The sequence below is a fragment of the Euprymna scolopes genome, chromosome 18, assembly GCF_053919585.1.
Source record: "Euprymna scolopes isolate OS-2025 chromosome 18, ASM5391958v1, whole genome shotgun sequence".
NCBI classification, from domain to species: domain Eukaryota; kingdom Metazoa; phylum Mollusca; class Cephalopoda; order Sepiida; family Sepiolidae; genus Euprymna; species Euprymna scolopes.
The window spans coordinates 121,012,314-121,031,650 of NC_136499.1; the positions used below are offsets into that span (position 1 = coordinate 121,012,314).

At 32.6% G+C, this 19,337-nt stretch overlaps 1 pseudogene; it reads left to right on the plus strand.

Annotated features, from left to right (window-relative positions):
• The first annotated feature begins 14,460 nt into the window (after positions 1 to 14,460).
• LOC145298087 (U2 spliceosomal RNA) lies at positions 14,461 to 14,615 on the plus strand (annotated as a pseudogene).
• The last annotated feature ends 4,722 nt before the right edge of the window (positions 14,616 to 19,337 follow it).

The window sequence follows — 19,337 nt, forward strand, 5'->3', positions numbered from 1 at the left end:
GGAAAAGCGCCATGCTTACTTATACATTTCTTATTTACCATTTTTTTTATTACACTAGGAAATAAAAAAAACAGGATTCTCTCAATTTTTTTTGTGCTTCTATTTTTTTCTTACATATATTACATCATTTCCTTTATATTACGTTTCGTTTTTTTTGTAGCTTTCTTATCCTGCTTCCCTTTTTCCGATTACAGAGTTACATATTAATTTTCCAGTCAACATATTTACACTAGCATAATTATCACATTTCTAAATGTAGAATATCAAATTTACACGTAAAGCGATTACAACCAATTCAATATCGACTAGAAACAAATCAATTTATGAGTGCTTTAAAATATTTACCGACGCGGATCGAAATTACTACATTTTAAAATGTAAACAATGCATTTCCATATGTAACTCTAGCCGTCCGATTATTCGTAACCCCAAACATTACGGAGGAAAGGGAGGGGCATCATATGAGTTATTCAACGTTTATTTCTCATACACAGCGCCCAAAAACGCACACACACACAAACACACCAAAACTACCAACGCCTTTTTTCTTTTTTTTCTCTTCTTTTATACGTGCAGATATAATACCTCAATTCCGTTTCATTGTATTTCGTTTCAGTTCGTTCGACGTCTTCTTCCCTTTCCGATTTTTCCGATTTCTTTTCGAATGTAAATATCGATAATTTTCTTCTTTTGTCTTTACAATAAAATTATACCGTTTGGAAATGAAGAAACTTAACGATTATGCCTACACGTGCATATAAAAATACACTTTTAAAAAACAATCTTTATCAGCGTAAAACACATTTTTTTTACATGGGGGTCACCACTTATCAAGGCCCAGGAGCCACTTGGGATCAAGGTTATTGTGTGTACAGTAATCAATGGGATAGTATCGTAGTAATAGTTAGTATTGGACATTTGATAAGGTGTCATTACTTAAGGGGCCGCTCCATCAGGAATTTGTTTTTGTTGGACTTGAAGACATCCAAGTTGAATTCGGGGTGGGGGGACAAGCAAGCGGCAGAGAGTTCCAGTTCCACAGCCGTGCAGTTCTAAGAAAGAAGCTTTGTTCATGGAATCTACGTTTTGATTTAGGCACGGATAAAGAGTGGGGAAAATTATTGACGGTGGTTTCAGATAGTCGGGTGTTTTTCGTGAAAGATTGGCGAGCGGGGGAGCAGAGAATGGCGCTCAGACGAGCACTTGCCATGAAAATAATGATAAAACAGTGACAGGCTCGCAACATCTCTTCTGTGAGAGAGAGGTTGCAGAGAAGAGAAAAGGGAACCCCCCCACCAAACCACGAAGTCTATTTTGTACTCCGTCAAGGCAGGATAGGCTGTTTTTAGAAGCTCCTGCCCAGATGTGGCAGCAGTATTCCATCCTTGGACGTAATTGACTTTTATATAGATAGAGAATTGCATCATTAGTGAGATATCTTCTGGAGCGGTAGAAGGATCCGACCATATTTAAGTAATAACGGAGAAACATGTTTTCTTGCTTTTTTGTTTGTTTGTTTTTTTAATAAAACCTTCTTCAACAAACTTGTCAGTACGCTTGTTTTCCCAAATTGTTTATATGAATGATTTTCCTTTATTAAAACCGTAGTACACATTACCGCTGTGCTTTGAAACGTAAACTTGAACGTACGCTACTTTAGCTGTTGTATATTTTGAAAGCCGTTCTTAACATGCAGAGGTTTGGGGGTATTTATTCCTAAAGCCGTTTGCGACAGGGGGGGGGCGTTTATTCTCAAACCCATTCTTACCAGGGGAATATTGAGGGTGTTTATTATTAAAGACGTTCTAAACTTACTTGCCTCTGCAAATTGTAAGTACGCTTTTCTTCTTCACCATCGTCGTAAACCTTCGACAGTAGTAATTTCAAAACAAAAACAAAACTTTTTAAATAGGTAATTATTTACTTTAGCTAAACCTCAAGAATTTTTTTACATGGGTGGGTAGCCGTTGTTTATTCTGAAAACCGTTCTTATTATTAGGAGGTTGTACCAACAATATAAGAAACATGCGTTTTTCTCTTTTTATTAGATTTTCCCATTACACCAAAATGAGATACTGCTACGTGTGGCAGGGTACAGCTAGTATATATATATATATATATATATATATATATATATATATATATATATATATATATATATATGTGTGTGTGTGTGTGTGTGTGTGTGTGTGTGTGCTGACACCTTCAGTTGAAATAAAGTCGGTCAATTAAGCTCAACCATCATAGAATGATTGAATCAATAATAAGATCACTTTACAAGACGTTAAAAACATTTAAAAATAAATGTTTAAATTTCAACAGTATTTCTTGCGGTTAAGGATAGCCGAATAGATAGGGTCCTTGCTAATGAAGCCAGGGATGACTTCTGTTGCCGGGTTCGGATGTATCGACCGGTGTTAATCGTGACACCCTGCACTGATGATTCCCGAAAGGAAGTCAATTACCCAACACCCATAATAGATGTATATCCTTATTAAATAAATGATATATACCCTTATTGAGTAAATTAATATATATATATATATATATATATATATATATATATATATATATATATATATATTTAATTATTTTCAACTATAATAATCAAATACCTACAGCCACTAGTGTTTCATCCTTTCGGGAATCTTCAGTGCAGGGTGTCACGATTACTACCAGTCGAACGATTCGACCCCGCATCACGAGACATCTCTGGCTCGATTAGCGGAGACCTAACCCATTCGGCTACCATTAACCGCTTGAAATAACGTTGAATTTTAAACATCTTAATTTTAACTGTTCATTTACGTCAGGCAGACAGTGATCTAATCGTTATACGATGATCTACGCATAAGAGCTAAATTGACCGACTTTTAATTCAACTTAAAGTGCTCAACGATAAGAAACGAATTTCTTAAAGAGGCTGTCATAATATATATATATATGTATATATATATATATATATATATATATATATATATACTGCTATATAGTTTGTATACCTGAATTTTCCTTCTTTATTTACTCCTATATAAACTGAAAAACAAGTTGTTGAGCTTTGTATTATCTCGATAAGTCTTCTCTTACAGAATTTATTATATTCTCATCCTTAACTCTCCATTTATATATATATATATATATATATATATATATATATATATATAACTACTTCATTTACTCACATTAATTCATATACGAAAGCAAAAAATTATGCTTAAACTTAAAGTATTTACTTCAATATTGCTCAATACGTAGGTAGAGCTAGTTAATAAGTTATCTTCTTTTTCTCTTTCTATCTTCTCTTCTTCTTCTCTTCTCTTCTTCTTCTCTTCTATCTATCTTCTACATAAATAAAATGAACTCCCGTCGGATTTTGACCTTAATAGGATTAAAAAATCAAGATATTTCATGCAAATATAATATGCACAAACGGCAGAACAATATCTGAGGTGTGTTATAGGCTTATTATTTCTCAAATTCCTCGATAATCTTAGATTTCTATACTTTTTCTGCTGAGAAGTCACGGCCAAAATCGGTTAGGATCAATGGAAGTGGTAAAATATTTTCTCTCCAATAAATTCCTCCTCCCCCTGCCACCACTTAACACCGTTTGGGGATCGTTCACAAGGAACAGTTGAGAAGAGAACCCCGGTTTGGCTTCGTAGTTCTTTCATGTGAAGTTATTTTAAATCACTAAACTAAGCTGCAGTGCTCTGTGGCGTAGTGGTTTGCGTGCTGGACAATTAACTGGAATGGACTTTTCTTGGTGGCCGAACTGTTAACGTTGCAGATGTTTTTTTTTTTCACACTTTATTTTCCTACTTTTACTCATGACTCCGGGTTTGATCCTTCCTACTTACCTACCATAACATTTTTTAAAACTCCCCCCCGTCCCGGAAACAAACACTCGGGCAACGCCGGGTACCCCCGCTAGTAAAATATATATGGCGATTAAGCTACACTGAATATTCCTCGTTTCATCTACTCTTGGATTCTATGCATAAGCTTAATCGCCATATATAGTTTATAACTTACTATATATATATATATATATATATATATATATATATATATATATATATATATATATATTCTGTGTCACTACTTATGTTGAATCGTATTGTTCCAGAGCTATACCGGATTTCCTAGGGAGAGCAGTTTAACCAAGAATTGGCACTACATTTGTTCAATGCTATGAAATATGAAATATGTTTCTAAGGGAATTATTATTTAAATGGGATGGGAATTTAGAACAATAACGTACGTATGTTAAATATTTATATAATACATATTTTAATTTTTCTTAGAGAAAAATATATGACTGATCTGGTTACGTGACGTAAAGCTTACGTAATAACAAACAAGCGAGAGATGATATAGCAATATAAAGAAAAATTAGAAGCGTGCCAACTCCGAGACGAGGAATCTCTTGGTAATAAAGAATTACAAATCATAACTTGACGTTTTTGTGTTTCCATTTAGAAAAAAAGATGCCTTTTTTTTCAGGTACCAGCCATTTGAAGAGACAGAGACTATAAAAAAGGTGTGTGATTTGTCTGATGCTATAATTCGTCCCTTCGTTAAAAGAAACTCTCCTTCATACGTTACTGCCTCGTTTACTATAATGTACTGAATTGTGTAACGCACACACACAAAGGCAATTTATAGGTCTGGCAATGTTCTTAGATATGATTTATACAGAAATTCATGCGATAACTATCGAAAATCCCCCCAAAAATCCGATACTCTCTCATAGATAAAAAAACAGAATTTTCACAGGGAAATGTGTTACCTTATACCGCCTAAGGAGAATAATAAAATCTTAGGAAATTATTTATTAAAAAAAAAAAACGATTTATTCTACCCTGGAAATATACGTAGAGCATTCGACTACAGATCGAATATTCCTCTGTTCAATCCCGCATATACCTTCCCATTTCATTTTAATATTTTTCTTATCAATGAGTTCAATTTACGATAAAGGAAAGGTACCGTTAAAAATATCCGAAAATCATGTGTTCCTTTGCATATTTTAAAATTAAACATTAACCAGAAGTGAATTTTCCAGGCCATTCATTTTCAAGCCCAAACATCAGCTGACGTGATATTGTAAATAAACACAGGCGGAGTTCGAAGAACGAGATTATCATTATTATAATTTTTTTCGAATTAGTCCAATTGCAAGTGTTCAAATGCGAATTCATTACATATTATCTAATTTTGAAACCTGTTTAATACTTATGGTTTTCGAAATTTCTTTACTAATTATTGTTGCTTAGTAAATTATGATTTTAATAAGGAATATAGTGTACAGCAGACAAAGTGCACGAGTTCTTAATTCTAAGTGAGGGCTCAAGCACGGGCGTGATAAGCTCAACAATTTCGACAAATTCAATGTAGGACATATACAGTACAGAATAATACAACGAAAAGTAAAAGTCAACGGAACATTTTCTGAATCAAGCCCGGCTATTGCCTGATGAAAACATATACTTGCTGGTGCCTACAAAAACCACTCTTAGCAGGTAACACGAATTCTATGCCTTTTATTCCGATAAATTCCTACGGAGATGAAATGTGGAAGATTGTTTGTAACCAGATATTTTCGTAACTATCAAGTATCTGAAGTAAATACTGAAAATCGGTAGATAAAATATTCTATCTGGTTAAAACATTTTATATGAGTATACATATATATATATATATATATATTATATATATATATACATATATATATTTATATATATATATGTATAACAATATTTTATATATATATTTATATATATACATACATATACATATATATATGTATATATATATATATATATATATATATATATATATATATATATATATATGGGCTTTTAACGGAGGATGCCTCAAGATTAAATGTTTTCGCATGCTTCATTTCCGTTAAGGGAATTTTCTTTGAATAATATTCTATTGTCAAAGTGTTTTTTATTCAAGATGTCTGAAGAAATGTTGGTTATGTGAAAATTTTCACACGCCATAATGTTTGAAATTGTCCAACTGGTATTGAAACAATTGTAACAGACAATGAAATACACTTTCTGTTGCTATCAATTTCTTTCATGAAGTCTTGGTCTTGTTAAAACAGTATATTAATGCTCAATTACGAAATATGATAATTTTGTAGCTTACTTTTTAAGTCATCTCTCTTTGGCTTAAAACTTATTGGTATATAAAAATTTACTTAATTATACAAACCCAGTAAAACTCAGTATATTACAAACAAGTATATATATATATATATATATATATATATATATATATATATATATATATATATATATATATATAGTAAAGTTGCAGAATCTTTCCACTCTCAAAAAACCCTTTAAAATTACAACTATTATAGGATTCGAAGGGGTACTCTTTCATAATTTGACCCCAATTCTCGTGAATTCCCGTCAAGCATGGATCGGGCGAAACCGGCAATTATCGGTGTCAGGCGAGCGTCGACATAGACGCAGACTAATGAAAAAAAAAACGGCAAAAATACAAATGGAAATAATCAAAAATAACAACAAAACTACCTTGAAAAATGAAAAACTGTTTATTTAATTTTAGTATTTAATTTTTTATTCAAAATATTTATCAACAGAAAGTTTGTTTTTTGTTCTCCAATAAAAGATTTTTAACTGTATAATTGTTAGATGTAAGTACAAGTTTTTTTTTTCTTTTTTGTAACCGTACATCTCCAGGAGAAACCAGGCTTGACAGAAATTCACAAGAATTCGGGTCAAATTATGCAAGAGTACCACTCTTCTATATTATGTTTATGGGTGAGTCTGGCCATTTCTTAGGGAGTGTTTATTTGGAAATTGATAGGCAAACACAAAAGCTACCTTAAAAATGTCTTTTTTAGTTTTTCGGGTGTGCTAAAAACGAATATCGCATCTACATTTTCTGCAAATGAATAGTTTTATAGATATTAGGAAATGTAACTCTTTTTTTATATGTCGTGGTCATTGTAGTACGCGCAAACGTGAGTTTTTTTTTACTCTTTTTTTAAATGGGGTGTGTGTCCGTTTACCAGACCACAATTACCCATATTAGGTAAAATTGTAATCATCTTACGTTTACTCCTCCACTCGTTATTCTTGTTTTCAGCACACTCAATAACGTATAATAGTTATAATTTTAAATGATTTTTTGAGGGCTGAAAGATGTTGCACTTTTACTAATATTATATATATATATATATATATATATATATATATATATATATATGGGTTTAAACACTTGAAATTTTAGATGTAGGTTCCTTGGACACGGATCTAACTTAGTAACTTTATTTGATCCCAACACAATAAATGTTAAGGGGTCAAAATAGGGGTCAACATTTAAAAAAGTTACCTTTTTTTTTCTTTTGCTCAGTATACACCTCCAAACACCCGGGCAACGCCGTGCTGAAATGCTAGTATATATATAAAAGTGAACGTGTCTGTGTGCATGTCTGTGTATGCAATAACTATGTCAATTTTAAGCATACAGACTCGAAATTTTATATACAGGGTACTGAGATTTGTGATCGGTGTTCTACCAGAAAGTTTTCTCTTAAGAGGTCAAAGTTCAACGATTTGACTTTTGAGAGCTCTACCAAACTCCTCCAAGAATTTGGGGTCCACACACTTGAGATTCAACTTAATAACTTGATTTTAGCCCCAAAGAAAAAAGGTTAAGGGGTCAAAATAGGGATCTAATTTAAAAAAATGACCTTTTTTTTGCTCAGCATACACCTCGAAACACCCGGGAAACGCCGGGCATCCATGCTAGTATATCTATAAAAGTGAACGTGTCTGTGTGTCTGTAGGTCTGTGTACATTTTACTTCGCAATAACTCTGTCAATTTTAAGTTTACAGACTCGAAATTTGATATGAAGGGTACTGAGATTTCGGAAAATCTTTGTAATCGGTTTTTAGCCAGACATCTGGCTGCTACAGGGGTCAAAGTCCAACGATTAGACCTTTGAGAACTCTACCAATCTCCTACGACAATGTGGGGTCTAAACACTTGAAATTTTAGATATGGGTTTCTTGAACATGGCTCTGACTTAATAACTTTATTTGAGCCACAAACAATAAATGTTAACGGGTCATAATAGGGGTCAAAGATAAAAAATAAATTCTACTATATATATATATATATTTTTTTTTTTTTACACAGTGATCACCACTTATCAAGGCCCGGAAGCCACTCAGGGATAAGGATTATTGCAAGTACATTACGTTAGTGTGGAGATTTGATGGAGTGTTTACTTAAGGAGGCGGTTCATTAGGAATTTGTTAACATTGGACTTGAAGACATCCAAGTTGTAGTCCGGAGGGAAGCAGGCAGACGGAACAGAGTTCCACAGGCGTGCAGTTCTAAGAAAGAAGCTTTGTTCATGGAATCCGCGTTTTGATTTAAACACAGATATAGAGTGGGGGAAATTTTTCACAGTGGATTAAGCTAGACGGGTGTTTTTCGTGAAAGATTGGCGAGATGGGACCAGGGATTGGAGTTCAGACGAGCACCTGCCATGAAAATAACGATAAAACAAGGATAGGCTCGCAACGTCTCTTCTGTGGGAGAGGGGTTGCAGGGTAGAAAAAAGGGCATCCCCCACTAAGCCACGAAGTCTATTTTGTAAATAAAAATATAAATATATATAAAAGCGAACGCGTCTGTGTGTCTGCGTGTCTGTCTGTGTGTCTGTGTACGTTTCCCACGCAATTACTTTATCAATTTTCAGTCTACAGACTCGAAATTTGATATACAGGGTAATGAGATTTGGGAAAATCGATGTGATCGGTTTTCGGCCAGAAATTTTGCTGTTAAGGGGTTAAATTCAAACAATTTTACCTTAGAGAATACTACTACCGCCAATCTTGGGTCTAAACACTTGAAATTTAAGATATAGGTTTCTTGAACATGGATCTAACTGAATAACTTTCTTTGTATATATATATATATATATATATATATATATATATATATATATAGTGCAAACATTTGTTGAAAATTCGAAGACTCACGTTTCCTTTTTATAACCGTCGTTTATTTCCTGGAGTTTTTCCATTACAGCTGTTTCATTGATGAGTTGGCAATTTTACGATTTATGTTTCCATAAAAAATTACACGCACACACACACACACACACACACACACACATATATATATATATATATATATATTTATATATACTAGAAGAATACCCGTCTCTCTCTCTCACACACACACACACACACACACACACACACATATATATATATATATATACATATATATATATATAATTCTAGTGGCAGTTTTAGTTATTTAGATCTGCTTTCAAGCTTCATCGCTCACTTCATTTTCCGACCAAATTTCAAACAATTTTTACAGATTATAGATCACCTACTGAGCTATATTGTTAGAAAAATTCAAGTTTCGTTCAGTAAAATAAAAGTTATGATGATTTTTTTCTGGTGTTTAAAATCGTAAAAATATGTAAGGATGTGAGCGACGCTTTTTATGGCTGGTTTCTATAGAAACCGCGTCGCTTCAGTGACTACTGTTGCTACTAATTCGAAAAGAGGAATAACAAACAAGTCAGAATGATAGCATGAAAAGGAGATAATTGGAGGAATTTTATTGAAAGCAGGCGAGTGCCATGTATTGTTAGTACATACATGTTTATGGGGACAAAAAATAAGCCTGAAATTAAACAAAGAACAATTGAATTTATTGGAAGCCTTGAAATGTCATTGATTACAATAGAAAAATGCGAGCAGGAAAAGTAATATGGTTAAGCTTAAACATGAAAAAGTAAAGGATCAGATCTTTAAACTGGAAAAGAAAATGAGCAAGGTATTCTAATAAAATACATAATAAATTTATAATTAAAAATATTGGACCATAAAGAATTATTTAAAAAAATCAATTTATCACATTGTATAATAAATTCTTAATGCTGCAAGATTCTAAGTTACAAATTACTTATATATTTTAATAGAATATCTTGTCCTTTTCTTTTTCCGTTTGAACAATTAGTTCTTTATTTTTCTATGCTAAAGCTTAAACATATTACTTTTCACGATCGCACTTTTCTATTGTAATATATATATATATATATATATATATATATATATATATATATATATATATATATATATATATTGACGCATATGTTCTAAAAATAAAATTAAGTAATTTATATTGCTATTAGGGGCAATAAAAATGCTGAAAAGAGAATAATGAAAGAAAAGAGAAACAAGTCGAAAATATGAAAAAAATATTTGTCAATAATTGTATTTATTTCCAATGAGACATACGCAGACTATAAATCTCGCCTTGCATTAGAATGAAGTCTTTCTCCTGTTTTCAAATTTTAATTTTTTTCTTGACAATTCTCCCGCTGACATGACATCAGAAAAAGCAGTTCCCATTGCTATGGAACACGTAGAAGAGGAGGCTGAGCGTATGTTGTCTCCGGTATCCCTGTAAGACTGCGGGAGGCGATTGAAATCTAAATTGATGTTATCAGCAGACGTCGAGACTTTATGGTCATCGTAGTGTTTTAGTTTCGGGGGCTGAACATGCAGTTCCGACAATGCTTCCTTCGAGGTATCGACTACCTTGGATGACGACATATACAAATTATTCTCGATCATAGTAGCCTTTGAGGTACTTGAGGCTTGTTGACTGTTTTGGTAGTCGCTGTTGTTGCTTGAGATGCTCTTGAGTCGTACTATTTGGTTGTCATTTCTCCATTTCTGCCATACCTGTCGCTGGAACGTATAGGCCATGACGCTCCAACTAATGTAACTCATCACTAGGAACACCGTAGTCAAGATAAGCCCGATCGTGGTTGGGGTAAGTTTCCACTCTGGGAAGCTGGCAGCATACAGAAGGAGACCCCCTAAGAGTAAAGTGGTCGGCGTAAAGATAGCGAAACAGCAGCGATCGTGTTTGAGGTCCCTTGATAAACTCGTATCCCCTGGATATTTCAAGAATTCCTTAAATCCCCGAGATTCCTTCTGGATAGGGTATTCATAACCGCAAACCTCGCAATCATTTCGTCCGTTAGAACTGAGCCATTCTTCTAAGCAAGCCGCGTGTAGCTGACCCATTGTACCCGTGCAATGACATGGTGATATGAGTTGCCCGGTATTCGTTCCAGCATGGCATATTCTACAATTAGAGTCCGAATCCGAACGTGGTTTATCACCAACGAGAGGTGTGGTTTTGGCCTTAGGATATTCTCCAGCGATATCCTTTGCTGCACGGTCCAAATCAGCTACCATAACCTTGGAGACAGAATTGCAGACAACATCGTCAATCAGTGGATATATAGTTTTGCATCCATCAGAATTACTTTCTGGGATAGAATATTTAGTCTCCGCTAGATCAATATTATCATCGGTATTTTCCTCGGCTGAGTTATTCCCGCAAAACGTACTAATGGGTAAGTAATCCTGTCCATTTTCCTTCTCTGCGCTTAGATTTGACTGTCCAAGAAAGCAGTATTTATATAGTAAACGTCGGTCGACACGCTTGTGTAGCGCTAATGAATCGACATATTTCCGTGCATCATCAAAGAACGTAGATGACCACCCGTCCAAGGATCGGGAAAGTCCAGCGCTGCGTTTCAATTTTAGACTTACGTCAATTAAGGCCGACTCCGTCGGGGAAAACGATTCTGCTCTGTCAGATAAACATATATGTTCGTCCTTGTTGTTAATGGGAAGTGAAATGTTACTGTGTTGATTCGGTCGTCGGTTAAAATCCATAGATTTAGCATAATAAAAGCTCATGATATGAACCAATAAAAATCATTTATGAAAAAAAAGTATGAAAATTATTCTTTTGTTTAATTTCACTTTAAGTCCACTTCGATTTAAAAGATTACAATGACAGTTCACGGAATCTTTTGTTTGTGTGCATTGCGTTACTGCGCACACTAGATAACGTTGCGCAAAGTGGTATCATAAAGCTACCTTTGTGACGTTGTACATTTTGATATATATATATATATATATATATATATATATATATATATATATGTGTGTGTGTATATATATATATATATATATATATATATATATATATATATATACTCTTCAGAATAAAATTATCCAACAATCAGCTGGTATTGAAACCTGTGATTATAAGATTTACAAGATATTACTGACAATAATATTCTATAAGTATTTCCCACCTAAATAAGAATTGCTCGATATACAAGACAGAGCAAATAAATCAAGTTTACGTCATTCAATGAATTAAAAAAAATTATGACGTTAAATGTTTGAGTTTTAAATCAAAAGATTTTTATTATTCTATGTACGACAAAGAATACATTAGAAATAACTAACTTAGACGTTTGACTGCCCAAGAAAGCTGTATTTATACAGTAATTGTCGGTCAACACGCTTGTGTAGCGCTAATCAAACATTTCACGTCATACATTTTTAAATTCATTGAATTTCTAAAAACTGTATATATATTATATATATATATGTATATATATATATATATATATATGTATATATATATATATATGTATATATATATATAATATTATAACGTGCATAAAATATATATGTATATATATATAATATTATAACGTGCATAAAATATATATGTATATATATATATATAATATTATAACGTGCATAAAATATATATGTATATATATATATAATATTATAACGTGCATAAAATATATATGTATATATATATATATAATATTATAACGTGCATAAAATATATATGTATATATATATAATATTATAACCTGCATAAAATATATATGTATATATATATATATATATAATATTATAACGTGCATAAATATATATGTATATATATATATATATAATATTATAACGTGCATAAATATATATGTATATATATATATATATACATATATAATATTATAACGTGCATAAATATATATATATATGTATATATATATATATAATATTATAACGTGCATAAAATATATATGTATATATATATATATATAATATTATAACGTGCATAAATATATGTGTATATATATATATATATATATGTATATATATATAGTATTATAACGTGCATAAAATATATATGTATATATATATATATATAATATTATAACGTGCATAAATATATATATATAATATTATAACGTGCATAAATATATATATAATGCATGAGTAAAATTTTTATGCACGTTATAATATTATATATATATATATATAATATTATAACGTGCATAAAATATATATGTATATATATATATATATATATATATATATATATATATATATATATATATATATAATATTATAACGTGCATAAAAATTTTACTCATGCATTTCTCTTGCTTTCAGTCGTCATAAAGCAAGAATCGAAATCATGACACCAGCATCTGCAGCTACGACGATTCACTACTTGAGAGCAGGGTTGTTTATCATTTTTAAATTTAAGACTTGTTGTTGGTGATTTTTAGCGATGCATTATAACCTGAATATACGAAACCCGAAGATAAGAAACCCGAATATAAGAGAGATGTTCTCTGGTCCCAAATTAGAGCCTGTGTTGATGTACAGTGTAACCCGATTATAAGAAACCCAAATATAAAAAATAGATATAAGAGAGATATTCTCTGGTCCCAAATTAGAGCATAATGCAATGTACAGTGTAACCTGGATATAAGAACATCGGATAAAAGTGTAACCCTGATATAAGAGAGTTACAAGGGCCCGGTTTAACCCGGATAGACAAAAAAAAAGAAAAAGAAAACAGGATATAAGGGAGATTTCCCTGGTCCTAAGTCAGAGTCTGCGTTAAGTGTACAATGGAACCCGAATATAAGACACACGAATATTGTGTAACCATGATATAAGATAGATGTGGGCATGATTAAATAGTCTCTTATATCTGGCTCACACTGTATTACCAACTTAGAAACGTTACTTATATTTTTAGTCGCGTGCTAGCGACTCTATAAGTCACTCCGTCGGTCCGTCGTCTGTCGGTCTGTCGGTCGGTCTGTCCGTAAAACTTTTGTGATTGGCCTTTTTGGTTAAGATCAAAGGTCTGTTGTTAATAGATGCTGTTCTTAGCTTTTTTAAACTTTTCTTGTCCTTTTAGCCAAGATCAAAATGTAGTATCTGTTCCGGCAGATACTGCAGGCAAAGACCATATGTGGGGGAAACCTCTCATATAAGACCTTGGTTTATGTAGGAGCAACTCTTCATACCAATTGTCACTATCCAGCTCCCCTACTCCCCTTCACCCCTCACTTTAAAATTCGGCCTTGTGCCTAATTTGCTCAGTGGGAGAGCAAATAAATACCCTTCATACCAATTGTCACTATCCAGCTCCCCTACTCCCCGGGGAATTGGTCCCCATTTCCTCTTCACACCTCACATTAAAAATCAGCCTTGTGCCTAATTTGCTCGGTTGGGGAGTAAATAAATACCCTTTTCTTGGCTTTTTGGCCAAGATCAAAGTGTAGTATCTGTTCCGGCAGATACTGCAAGCTATGACTAGCAAAGACCAGATGTGGGGGCAACCCCACATGCCTGACCTTTAACCAGCTCCCATTTCCCACCTCTCGGGAGCTGGTCCCCTTTTTCCCTTCCCCCTCCCTTCACTCCTCACATTAAAAATTGGCCTTGTGCCTAATTTGCTCGGTGGGGGAGCAAATAAATACCATCTGTTCCGGCAGATACTGCAAGCTATGACTAGCTATGACTAGCAAAGACCAGATGTGGGGGCAACCCCACATGCCTGACCTTTAACCAGCTCCCATTTCCCACCTCTCGGGAGCTGGTCCCCTTTTCCCTTCCCCCTCCCTTCACTCCTCACATTAAAAATTGGCCTTGTGCCTTATTTGCTCGGTGGGGGAGCAAATAAATACCATCTGTTCCGGCAGATACTGCAAGCAAATACCATATGTGAGGGCAATCCCACATATAAACCTTGGTCAATGTAGGGGCAACCCTTCATACCAATTGTCACCATCCAGCTCCCCTGCTCCCCGGGGAGTTGGTCCCCATTTCCCCTCCATTCCTTACATTAAAAATCGGCCTTGTGCCTAATTTGCTCGGTGGGGGGGGGCAAATAAATACCCTTTTGTCCAAGATCAAAGTGTAGTATTTGTTTTTCCTACATACTGTACTTTTGTTTATAACTTCGTGATACAAAGTGGGGGATCACTTTTCTGTATTAATTTAATGTAAAATGATCACCCACTTTACAACCCGTCAGTCTCAAAGCAATTCAAGTCATTCTTCAGATCATTTAAGTTGGTTTTGATGGATATCAGTTATGTTTTAAGCATTCAAGTCATTCTTAAGGTAATTCATTTCATCCTTAAGTTCATTAAAGTCATTCTAAGTCATTTACCTTTTATTTATTTAAGTCATTTCAGCCCATTTTTCGGTCATTTTAGTTAATCTTTAAGAATTTCATGTAAATCCTACATTCACGTATTCATTCATTACACGAGAGCACGCGACTAACTGCTATCGGCCTTGTTTCCTCTAACTTAGCAGTTTTTAAATAGCAAGGAGCTTTTTTGTTATTTACACGCATACACACACTTATATACATTTTCGATATATATATATAAAAAAATAAGAATTCGAATTAAGTTTACCAAGATAATCTAAGATGGCAAATCTAAGGTGTATTATAATATTAAAGAGTTAATATGTATAAAGTAATCTCAACCAGATGTAAAAGCTCGATAAAACCAAATAGGAAATAGAGCTTGTAATTAAGAACAAGTAGTTAAATAGTTTTGCAAGCAAAATCCGATACCGCATTTTGCTAATCCCTACACTCTGATTAGAAGGAAAGTATTTCTTCGAAACTCCGCGGATTAAAGACTATCCACTTATTTTGTGCTTCCTTTTGAAAATAAAATATGTTTTTAACTCTTTTTCAGAGTGTTTTTTAACATTTGTATTACCTACGTGTTCTCATATATATATATATATATATATATATATATATATATATATATATATATGAGTACTAAATTTAATCACATAAATGTATGAAAGTATGAATTTATGCGTAAACCTTAAGTATTTACTTCAACACTGCTCAATACGTATGTAGAGCTAGGTAGAAAGTTATAAAATATATATGGCAATTAAGCTACACAGAATATTCCGAGTTTCATGCACGCTAGGATTCATCAGGCTTACCTATATTGCCTGAATCTCGTTTGCAATGAGTTCTTTCAGGGACCGAACTGTTCAAGGTGGGTCACTTTCGAACACTTTCGTTTTAAGATCACCCAATGAAATATAATCACAAGCACTCAAATCGAGGAGGCTAAAGAATATTTCCGTTGCAAGAAATGACACGATCTGGAAATAAAGCATTAAGGTCATCGATGGAAGTTCTTGCCGTGTGACTTGTAGCCCCATCTTGTTGGAAAAGTGTTTGCTTATCCACTGCAAACGGTCAAGTTGAGGAGTGACACATTAAAAAACACACACGTACGCAAACACACACGTACGCACGCACACACACGCACGCACACACACACACACACGTACGCACACATACAGGCACACAATTAATCCACCTCTAATGCAACGCATTGAACAATACCAAACTTACTTTAATACGAGACCAACAACACAAGGAAATATCTATAATTACAGTGTAATTTCTGTTCTGATACAACGCCCACCTTTTCTACTATCGGTCAGTAGAGGAGAACTCCTTCGTGATTGAGAACATTCTTATTTTTAAACGTGTGCCTATCCAGAGTACCCCATTTACGGGAACAGGATTTCCCCACATAATACTGTGTCCAGTAAATCAAAGCACCTTATATTTATTCTAAATATAACCCCTTTATATCAGCAAATATAATTCTTAAATTATAAATATTACGAATATCCAAACGGACTAAGACTAACACAAAAAAAAACTCAATAGAAAGAAATAAAAATCTAAAAATCAAAATTGAACGATAAGCAATAAACGAATTCTAGACAAATCCTACTCAAACTGTAAGGCACAACACACATTCCACAAACTAATACTAAGAAAACGCACACATATATACGCACTCACATCACTAACACCGACACGCGCACACAGACACACACATGACCAAGCACCAATGCATTTACACCCCAACGCAAGTAAGACGAAATATAAAAAAAAGAAAAGGAAAAAAAGGAAAGAAAACGTAAAATGCTGGCCATGTACTGACCCCGAATAAACAACGGCAAACGGTCGGGTAGCTGAAACAATAATGTAACTTGACAGAAAGATACGGTAATAAAAAATAAAACGCATATTTGCTCTACAACAGTATTGATCACTTTCTTCAGTTTTTATTAATTACCATTTCTACTATATATATATATTCACCTATTATCTGTTTTCCAAAATGTTTGCACAAATACAATATTACAGAAATCAGGCAAGCATATATATATATATATATATATATATATATATATATATATATATATATATGAGCAAACAGTTTATAAAATATGTTAAAAAACACTTTGAAATCAGTTAAAAACATATTTATTCTGAAAAGGAAACACTAGATAAATGGATAGTCCTTAATCCGCGGAGTTTCGAAGAAATACTTTCCTTCTCATCAGTGGGTAGGAATTAGCAAAATGCGGGATCGGATTTTGCATGCAGAAGTATTTGATGGAACAACAAGTAAGTCAAAGATCTTACTTGAAAACAAAAAAAAAGGTTAAGCAGAGGGAATATGGTAAAGAAAAAGGTGATTAAACACGAATGGATAGTCTGGTGGAAGATAAAAAAAATCCAGTGACGGTAAAATCCAAATGTAAAACTTCAAGAAAGTTAAAAGAATTTTCATTTGTACAAGTAAAATCCAAGGAAATCCCGTAATTGGAAGAAGATGGTCCATAATAATTCAAAGACAGAAATCCATAGAATAATTCACAAAAATGTGTACAAGGAAAAAAAAGAAAAGATTCCAATAATATTAATAAAAGAAAAGTAAGACGTACTTCTCACTCTTCTTCCGAGACATAAATATAAATAAGAAAGATCTGGGAAGAAAAAGAAGAGAGAGAAAAAAAGAGAGAGAGAAAAAATTGATAAAGTTAAATATAAAATATAAAATAAAGGGAAACAAAAGTCAAAATGACCCAGACAGGAAATATTAAAGGCGCGACCAAATATATATAGGGCAAAATAATATAGGTCAACTGAAATATACAGGTCATCACTTAAAAAAATGTCAGCAAGAGTTGTTAACCGACACTAAAAGGAAAATAAAAATAAATAAATAAATAGAAAATAAAGAATAAATAAATAAATAAAATATAATAAAAAATAAAATATTAAATTAAATAAAATATTAAATAAAATAGAATCAGAATTTAAAAAAATTAAAATTATTTAAGGGGAGAGGATGGCCGGTATCTGCAATTACAGGAAAAAAAGTAAGTAAATTCATATAGTAAAATTTAAGTAAATATACATACAAGATATGAAAGTGTGGGTAGATTGATATATTAGATAGATAGGAAAGTTTAAAGAATAAAGCAGAAAATGCAGATAAAAAACCGGCCATGCAAAGAAGAGATAAAAAATTAAAATAAAGGATTATTAAATTATAAAGTATTAAGAAGTATGTCGAAAAACGATGAAGTTAAAGAAAAATGTTTATATCTATATAAAGGGTAAAAGTAATAAATTAAATGTAATTTAAAAATTGCCATAATTAAATTTGGACTTATGTTTACAGAAAGAGATCAGTTCATTTTTAGAATTTATTATATTGCTACTTTGAGGGGAAGTAATTATAGTTATAGCTTCGGTTGTGCAGAGGCGACATGACTTAGAGCCTGGAGTATAAGCCTTAACTTTTTTTTATAATAGTTCATTTGATTGAGAATGGAGTATTGTTAGAGTTAAGTTTTTTTTAATTAAAGTGGTTAGAGAAGTTCCTTGATTATTATTAGAATTATGGTTGTTAAAAGAAGAAATGTGGTTTGATATTCTTTTCTTAATTAATGTTGAAGTAGCGCCGATATATTTATGTACTTTATTAAAAGGTCGAGGTCTGGTATTAATATTAATTTGCTGATTTATATTAGTTAAATAGTTTGAATTTTCTTCATAGTGTTCAACAAATGGTGGGACAATGTATGTATGAGGACTATTTTGGAGGGGATAATGAGTGTTGTTAGTGTTAGGATGGCTGTTAGGAGAAATATTATTATTCTCATTAATATTATGATTATGATTATGATTATTATTATTATTATTATTATTACTATTATTATTATTATTATTATTATTATTATTATTATTATTACTAGTT